We start from the raw sequence: 9,771 nt of genomic DNA, 5'->3' as shown, positions 1-9,771 counted from the left end.
GGTGTTCACTATATATACCTACCAACTATCGCTAGAAAGAACACACGCAAATAGGGTCTTGCCTCCTTCTCTTTCCTGTGCCACCACACATAATCTACTTCATCTCGTTACGCCAGCGTGCACCAGCGATCGGGAGAGTAGGTCTCTAAAACATGTCGTCCTTGCGATCCTGTAGTATCGGAAGAGGGTGAATAAAGTTTTTGGGACGCGATCCACGTAGCTACTTGCGCTGCTTCTTCTTCACCATCGACTACGCGCGTTATGCTTCCTTTTCATTGTCGCCTTCTACATCATCATCATTCATCACAAGAGGCTTCTGCATCTCTCGTTGTCCATAAGTATTATCTGCTACCCTGTGGTGCTGGACGATGTTCATGGGCAGGACGTGGGAGCTTTCCCAGGAGCACGTTGATTAGCAACGCATGTAAGAAGGCCAGAGGTGGGAGCTATGCAAATCTGATGTAGGCTTCATCCTAATGAAGCCCGGACCACACTAGCTCGAGAACTGTCTCGTTTAGCCCACTAAAGCGGCCCATGGAAGAAAGGTTGCCATTTTGGGCCTCCTGACGCATGGAAAAAGCCAGACCGATCTGTTGTCAGAGGCGTCGTGTCGTATTGGATCAATAAAGCTCAGTTGGATATATTTCATGGTCCAGGCTGGGCCTCCGGACACAGTTCATTGAAGTAATGTATCAACACTTAATGAGTTGGGGAAAAAAATCTAATGCATGTTTCAATCTTGTAAGAGTATCTTCAACAGACTAGTCAAATTACACCCTTTATATCTTTATAAAAAGGGCCATCCAAAATATTCTCCCTCTATATTTCTTTCCACTTCACCAGACTATCTATTTCATCCTTCATATTCCACTCTCCTATACCTTTTGCACACAGATCCAACCAGCCACTCTCTAAACATGTGGACCTGGGGCCTGGATGACTAGATCAAAGCTGACCTAGGTCAACATTAGCCAGAGCACATTGGCCAGATCAAAACTAGCCACTCTCCTGAACAGAGCACATTGGCCGGCGGCAGGTAGTGACACGAAGGCAGCCGGGAAGGGCATCAGCGCAATGAGGGGGTCCCACGGAGGAGCGGTGGCCATGGCCAGTGTGCAGAGTCACGACAGTGCACCTCGCTGTCATCGAACGGAGGTGGGATTTAGCCGGCCAAGGGCACCATTGGAGAGAGCATGCGATGAGAATCATTTGAGGTAGTTTGTGAATAGAGGGCCTGGCCAGAGCGTGGCCAACGACAAGCTCCTTGGCACAGTGGCGCTCGTTGCACGTGGACGACCGTGTCGACGATGGGCCATAGAGGAATTAGGGCGGGAAAATGTTGGAGGAGGGTCCCAGGAAGCTCACCACGCCCTTGTTTGGATGGGAGATGCGCTCCAGCGGTGGCTCGGTGTGCAACTGAGTGGAAACCACCGGAGTTGGGGAAGATGACACGCGAAAGCACGATTCGGTCGGGGAAATGGAGGATTCGCATGGGAAATGGCGGGGATGACCTTCCTCTTCACAATTTGAGGCTTAGTTGGGCGAAATCGGGTTTGGCTATGTAAGATTTGGGCCCTGGAGTGGTGCTGCTCTGTTCTTGCATGGAGGCCAGAGGGGAGCAGCAGAGGCCGGTGGTGTCGGGGGCTCTGGGCGGAGCTGCGGTGGCCGGATCGTGGAGGGAGCAAGCGGCGGTTGAAGGATGGCATGGAGGGAGAGGCACACCAGACTTGGCGTGTGAGAGCACCGGGATAGCACGCCTGACAAAATGGAGTGGACGATGGAGACGCTCCTAGAGATCATTTTTTGCTCGTTTTGGCTATTCGCTCGGATGGCGTGAATAATGGCGAGGCTTCTGGAGATGTTCTAATGTTGCCGAGCCGATGCCACTAGGTGGTGTTTGGTAAAATTCGTAACGCAAAGGAAAACGTTTTCAAATTAGTAACTAGAGGAATATTAACACCCCGCCTCCAAAATTTGCTTACAGCCCAGTCCACTTGTGGGGTGGGTCCACGTGTACATAGCATATTTCTTACAGTTTCATCATCGCTTCATATAAAAGGGTTAACCCTAAGGTTTGGAGCATGAAGGCTTATAAACTAGCCCCAAGATATCTAAAATATCAAGGTAGTACTAAATCCACCGTACCGAAATACTTAGGACACAAGGGTACCGGAACACTTAGGCCACAAGGGCCAAAACCAGAAACACTAATGAGCCGGTGTATTACATTCTTCCCCCTTTAGGAATGACGTCCTCGACAGCTTACCACGTACACGACAGACAAATATAGGATCTCCCCTCAATGCCACGCCCTTGCCATGTCCCCTCCACGGGCCGACGCGCATACACATGTGCAGCAAGAGTTAGCTCTGAATACCATATGTAACACCCTATCTCTAAAATTCACTTATAACCCAACTCACCTCTAGGCATGGGTCCACGTATACATATCACCTCTCTTACACTTTTATCTCGCTTCGTGTAAAAAGATTAACCCAAATGTGCTATGTTTAGAGCTCGAAGGCTTATAACCTGACCTTAACCTATCTAAACTATTAATATAGTACTAAACCCACCACACCATAATATTTAGGCCACACAGGCCAAAACCAGAAATACAAATGAGACAGGGTATTACAAACACTTTCTCCATTCAAAAATGTATATATTAGTGACGGATGATAACCGGTATTAGTGACGGATCTCATACCCGCCACTCTTATCGCGTCACTAATGATGGGTCATTAGTGATGGATGATGACTTATCACTAATGACTGAAAAACATTTTTTGTATTTTTTCACCCGAGCAATCCCAATGCAGACCCATCCCATATGCCTCATAAGCCACGCTTTTTTCACGTTGTTTTCAAGTTTGCGTTCCATAAGAATCGAACCCGCGACCACCTCCTCGCCACCTTATCACATTTGCTATTACGTAGTTATGATAGAAATTGGATATTTTATCCTTTTAACCTTCTTTGCCGAATGTCATTAGTGACGGGTCATAGTTATGATTTGATAGGTGACCCAGAGTGCATTCGGTAAAATGGGCATAACTTTTGCATCCAGACTCTGATTTCGATATTTTTTTGACTCTACAGACATTTAAAAAAAGTTACATCCATTTCTCCCCAACTTTGTTGGGTTTGGATAATTTTTTAGGCCAAAAACAGCTTGGAAGATTGAATTCTCGCTCCCCGAAAGTTTCTACACCATTTTCGAAAAGTGCGTTTGTATCCATAGCCACCAACCTTACATCAAACTTGAGCAGAAATGTACAATAGTTCTTATTCTAGTAAAAAAAATAAGAGAAAAATAAAATAAAAATAAAAAAATATTTGCGAATACCGTCATTGGTTACTGGAGCTGGTCATTAGTGCCGGATTACAAGTTGACCCATCACTAATAACTGGCATAGCATGACTCATCACTAATAAGTGGATCATTAGTGATGAGTCAAGTTGTAACTCATCACTAATGACTGGCCTATGACGACTTACCACTGATGATCTTATCATTAGTGATGAGTCACAACTTGAGCCGTCACTAATTATTGGTCAAGTTGTGATCCATCACTAATTATTGGTCAAGTTGTGATCCATCACTAATGACTGACTTAGAACGACCCATCACTGATGACCTAATCATTAGTGATGGGTCATCACTTTTTATCATAAGTGACAGGTCATATTACGACCTGTCACTAATGATCACTCATTAGTGACGGGTCTATATCTGGTTCTGATCAGAAGGGACATTAGTGACGCGTCCTTATTGGACCCGTCACTAATAGAACATTAATAACGCGTGTTGAGCAGCCGTCACTAATATGGTGTCTTCTTTGCTGGTTTCTTACATAATGGTCACTACGTAAAAAACAGATAAAGGAGATACGAAATTAGTGATGGGTCGTAACATGACCCGTCATTTATAATAATAGTGATGGGTCACCTTGCATCACTTAAGTGACAGGTTAAATTATGACCCATCACTTATGACTTATCATCAGTGACGGATAATATTGTGACCTGTCACTAATGATAATAGTCATAGATACTTAGTTCACTGATAATTTTTATTTTTCTTTTCTTTTTTTCTTATTTTTTATCACCTAAGCAACATTAGAATGGGAAATAGCTGAGGTGGTAACACGCGCACGAGGGGAGGTGGCGGGTTCAATTCCCGTTTGACGCAAAGACAGAAAATAGTGCTGAAAAAATGGAAGTGACTTGTGGCTAGTGGTGATAGACATGAGTTGAGATTGCTATATATATATATATATATATATATATATATATATATATATATATATATATATAGACACACACACACACTTTTTCCTATCAAAAAACACGAAAAACGTAAATCAGTCATAAGTGACGGGTCATAACTATGATCAATCACTTATGACTTGTAATAAGTGATAGGTCACAGTTATGATTCGTCACCTATGATCTCAATAAGTGATGGGTCAAATTTTGACCCGTCACAATAACCTTATTGGTTTCCCGTCACTTATAACTAGTCATCAGTAACGCGTTTGCGGTGATGGGTGCGGCATCCATCACCCTTAACCATTATGATATATCACTTTTGAGTTTTTTTCACATAGTGGGTAAGGCATATTTTGTTTTGGAAAGTCATCAAAAATAAACTTTAGCTGTTAATTTCTCTTATAATATGTTATCAATTACAGTAAAATTAATATTATATTAAAAGTACTTTAAAATATAGATATATTGAAATAAATTTTAGAGCAAATTTTACTTTGGACCATATATTAAGGTACTTTATGCACTTTAAATCATATTTAACAATAGATGTCATTTTGAACCATATATTTTATGATAATATTTTAGTTTGTATTGTATCGAAGGGTTTAGGCCTTTTATCATGCTCATCTAACGAGTAGTTTCATCCATTTCAACTTCACGGATTCAACTGGGAGGATAAACTATTATTTCCGGTCTAAACTTTTTTTCACTCAATTCATTCTTCGTTGTCTACTTCGCTCGAGTTGTTAGAACCGTCCCATGTAGCCTCAAGGTATCCGATAGTATATGGATACTCTGCTAACAGATTAACTGCCCACACGAACCAAAGAAAAAACAACGTAAGCAGTTTCTGTGCAATCAGATTACGTCGCAATAAGGCCGAACCAAACACCATGCATCTTGCTCGGCATTGGGTGCATCAAGATAATATCTTTTGATGAAATTGCTTTTTATGAATTTTAGTATTTAGTAACTATTGTTTTCCATTTATACCAAGTTACAATATGATAGTTCTAGATGTATTTAAATTGCTGCTAATACAAAGGAGTTTCGTCCAATCTCCCCTCTGCCTATCCACTAATAAAAAATCAGAAAAAAAACAGCCACCCACTTTATCCTTCCCTACCTAACCCTAACCCGCCCCGAATGTGGCTCCCCACCTCCACAAACCGGCGACATGCCACATCCCCACCTTGCCCCTCCTATCAGCCACTGCTACATTCCTCTCCTCTATGATGCATGTCCTCTTAGCTTTGCACATGCCTCCCCTGCGCCGTCTCAATAGATCTAGTGAGGTGCACAGGGAGAGTGGAGTCGATGCTGATGTGGATAATGAGAGGTTCTGAGAGGCAGGGCAGTCCTCCACCATGGACAGCTTCAAATCCATCATCCACACTTTCCCTCCGCGCACATCTCCATCCGTCGTCGCCATGTCCTCCTTCTCGGTGCCACCCCTCTTCGCGGTGCCCATCGGCATTGAGCCGGTGGCCTCCTTCAAGGATGAGCCGCCGCTCCCGGAGGAGCTTGACATCAACACACGCCAGATCTTGGAGCAACCAGATCTGCGAGCCAAGCTACAGGATGACAGCCTTCCATGCGTGTCTCAGCAGGTGGGAGCTAGTATGCCCCAACCCCGCCACCACTTTGGCAGCCGTAGTTGTAGCCACGAAATGTGTCGACGCATCCACAGGCGTGGTAGTCACCGTCGAAGAAGCCACTGCTGCTGAGTAGTCTTGTTGCTGTTAGTTTTGGGTTGTTCAGTTAGTTAGTTCAGTAAGTTAGATTAGCCCGGTCAGAGTTTCTTTTAGCACCTTGAGCATAGACCGCGAGGTGTGCGCATCATGCACGTCAAGTGCTTCCCGATCAGAGCTTGTGGGATGGCACGAGCATTTCGCCGTTCGTGGCTACGCACATCCTCTTTATTTGCTGAATAAATATATGAGAATCCCCGAAAAGGCTACAACAATTCGCAGCGCAAACACAGGATATGAACTTCTTCAGTTTCGTCAGTTCATTTATCTACAACCCATTGTCAACAAAACAGTTTAATGATCCCAGGTTCTTGAGAAAAAAACGATATAAAATAGCAAAAAGGATGTGATAGAAGGGTAATGTAAATTTACTTGGAATTCTATCACCTCATCAGATTTCCGCTTGCCGATTTATCTGTACAACTTCGTGTAATGGAAATGAAAAGCTGAAAAATTATTGTGAAGACTATTAGATGGTACAGTGGCACAAAGTAAGTAAAATTGAATCATTCCCTTAGGATAATCCAAATGAAGATGGGATAACTAATGCTTCAGCTGTAACTATGTTTCTTAAAAAGACAATCTATACATTTGCTAGTCGCACTCCCAAATATTACAAAATTACAGTTGCATAACTATAAAATAGCAAAAAGGTGTGATGCAAGGGTAATCTAAATTTACTTGAAAGTCTTGTCACCTCAGCAGAGTTCCCAGAATTCTCGTCTGTACAACTTCGTGTAAAGGAAATGAAAAGCTGAAAACCCAGCCAATGGCAGATGACCTTTAGGCCCATAGCAACTTATACTTGCAATTCTATAGAAGAAAAGAAAATTTAAGGGAACGAAATGACTACCATGGCATAATAAGTCTTTTTGATGCCAACAGAAGAGGCGTTTAGTCTGTACTTCTCCATGGAAGGCAGCTCCTGTATCTCTTCCAAAGCCTAGAACTGCATGGAGCGCGCACAATTTGGATGGAGCAAGCCGTGTGGAAAAATAACAAGAAAAGTAATACAGAAATACATCATGCTTGCTCAGATGCTTAGAACCTTACCAGTAGCATTTCGATTCCAGCTAGAGGGGCGCACATGGCCAACTAAAATGACTTCAGCAGCCATACGGGCATCCACATCCAGCAGGATGGGTGGCTGGATGACAGCATAGCCAACTCGTCGGTGGAGGCGATGATTGGTTCAGGATCCATGCCACGAGCGCCGATTTGCAGCGGCCAGATCCGAAGACCCGATTGCTGGTGACGGCACTGATAGGGATGCTCTGAACCCTAGCCTGCGGATCGGCCTCCATCCCGAGCCCTAGCTGTAGCATGCGCCGCGCAGTCGACGAATCGGCAAGCAGCAAGGACGGCGGAGGTGGGCACCCGATCGAGCGGCCGAGCGCAACACAGGGAGAGGAGCAGGGGCGCCGTCGCTGGTAGCGAGGAGACGTGGGTGATGACGGCGGCGCGGTCGGGGTCGCGGTGGACGATCTCGAAGAGGAGGCCGCGGATCCCGCTCGGGAGGGGCGCAGTGGAGGATGGGCGCGGTCGGGGGCGCGTTGGACGAGCTCGGGGAGGAGGCGGAGGATCCGGCTTGGGAGGCACCGGATCCAGCTGTCAAGACCAGGCGAATCAACGGACGGGATGGAAAGATACCGCTTCAAGCCCAATCGATGGTCGTCCTCAGCTCACTGTCGCCCGTATGGCTAATGTCTGATACAGTTAATGAATATTTAACTTTTTACTACTCTATTCGAGTGATAATTTTTTGCTGAGGATAATAACTGAGATTATCTAACGGGCAATCGAGACTCTGATATCACTTGATACGCATTTGTCCGATCTTCCGGAAGGTAATATAATAAGTTGATTGGTAGAGTTTCGACGTTGATGATTTAAAGGCTCCGAACATAATAAATTGAGAACTCTCGCAATCACTACACCACTACTCTGTGGTTATCAATCGTGCCAAGACATGATTGACCTTACAAGAAGGTTTTTCTTACAAGCGAATCGAGAACACAAGTAAGAACAGGTAGATACAATCTGAATATTACTAATAACCAATGAAGTACTCGAATTAGGGTTCCACAAACCGAACAAGTGGCAAAATTGTATAAAATAGAATAACCTAAGCCTAAACTATGATGGCTACTGTGTATATATAGGAGAGAACGTGAGGAGGTCGACCTAGAATTGTGCAGCTATGGAAAGAGGCGTGCAAAACCTGGACTCTGACCCCGACACGATTACAAAACCCAATAGGATCCAAAACCGTGATGCAACATCTTATTTCTTTTACTCTGACTAAACTATAAGGAATATTTGGTCAAGCTCGTATCTATTGGAAAGAGCTCGTTGTAAGCTTTCCAGAATGTCTAAGATTGCCTAAAACAGACTTCATATAAGAGAGTTATGCTCGTTTTACTGACGTGCTATCCTACGACTCGACCACGACCACGACTAGAGCTCAGCCTCGAGTCCGAATAGACTTGACCTTCAAGGGGTGACGTCCGGGTAAGGTTATGGTGCTTCTCATATATTCCTAAGCAACAAAACATCATAATAATTTAGTAGTAATCCATCTAAGTAACATAAACAGTAAGAAACGAGTTCACCTGATGGTTTAATTGTCACCAACGTGCTCTTGTAATTAGATTTTATATGATTTGAATAATATTAATAGTATTGATCGTATCTGAAAGAGTTATGGACTCATCAATAGATTCTATGGATCTATAAGAGTGGGTTTGGTGACAAATTTATCACTCTACCGGATGACAGGGTGATAAAAAATTAAATGCCCATATACAGTTAAAACATGTTACTTTTAAGTTACTAATTACTTTTGGTTAAGACATTTTTACTCAATTAAATGCGTTTAGCTATTGTAATCAGACAGTGTGGTCTTTATCTACTTGGAGGGAAGGAGAGCGAGGACATTCATTATGTAATAGAGTTTAGATCACTTATATCGATGGATGAACAGTAAAGTTCATGGCTCAGCCCGAATTCATCTGTGTTCTTGCTTGATTTTGAAATTCTTGCTCGATTCTTTATCGGGTCGTGACACCAGCTCGGGAGGGGCGCGGTGGAGAATGGGTAGGGTAGAGGACCTTGGGGCTTGGGAGGTACCGGGGAGGTAAATTTCATAAGACTCTCGCGGAAAAGATCCTTACGAGACACTCATCCATGCCGTGCACCTTTAATCCGAAGGTCTGCACGCACGTGTTGTACGGTGAAGGGACATTTGTTCGAGCCTTACGGGAGTCTACCTGTGAGATCCGATCTTATAGAATTTGTTTTAGACAACGGATCCGGCTTGAGAGGTAGTGGATCCAGCTGGGGGGGGGGGTGTCAGGATCCCTGTGAAATGTTGTGCGCCCTCCTACCCAAATTATGACTCCTAGTGGCCAAAAATGATGAACTAGTACTCATTACCAGATCTAGTGGACAAAAATGGATGAACCTTCAGCCAAAGAAAAGTTGAACCATGACAAAGCAATCTTGTTGGGTAATGCTGATGTTTCACGTCAAGGATGGTAATCTTACAGTTTTAGAGTAGTAGTATGTCTCAGATAATGGATTTGCTAGTTTTAAGTTGGCTTAAATCTGGCTAGCTACACTTGAGAATCAATTATGCAATTCTCACTGATTCAATAGGGTTTATCAAGTTTAATTTTACTTTTCCCTAGATTAGGAAAAAATATTTTTCTTCGTAGGCTAATGTATTTATTTTTTATAGGTTAGA

The 9,771-nt window shown here is 43.7% G+C and overlaps 1 long non-coding RNA gene across 5 annotated transcripts; it reads right to left on the bottom strand.

Annotated features, from left to right (window-relative positions):
* Positions 1-5,494: 5,494 nt before the first annotated feature.
* LOC133886895 (uncharacterized) lies at positions 5,495-7,767 on the bottom strand. 5 transcript variants are annotated; one of them, XR_009903470.1, is made up of 4 exons: positions 7,080-7,767; positions 6,880-6,975; positions 6,708-6,780; positions 5,495-6,472 (listed from the first exon to the last, which is right to left on the bottom strand). It is a non-coding gene; the product is annotated as an uncharacterized LOC133886895 (long non-coding RNA). The 5 variants fall into 5 exon arrangements; XR_009903471.1 differs by having other exon boundaries at positions 5,495-6,014; positions 6,087-6,975; XR_009903467.1 differs by having other exon boundaries at positions 5,495-5,998; positions 6,087-6,975.
* Positions 7,768-9,771: the final 2,004 nt, after the last annotated feature.

Source organism: Phragmites australis, chromosome 12 (assembly GCF_958298935.1).
Source record: "Phragmites australis chromosome 12, lpPhrAust1.1, whole genome shotgun sequence".
In the NCBI taxonomy this organism is placed as follows: Eukaryota; Viridiplantae; Streptophyta; class Magnoliopsida; order Poales; family Poaceae; genus Phragmites; species Phragmites australis.
The sequence above is the reverse complement of the archived record's forward strand: the minus strand, read 5'-3'. Positions and strand labels throughout refer to the sequence as shown.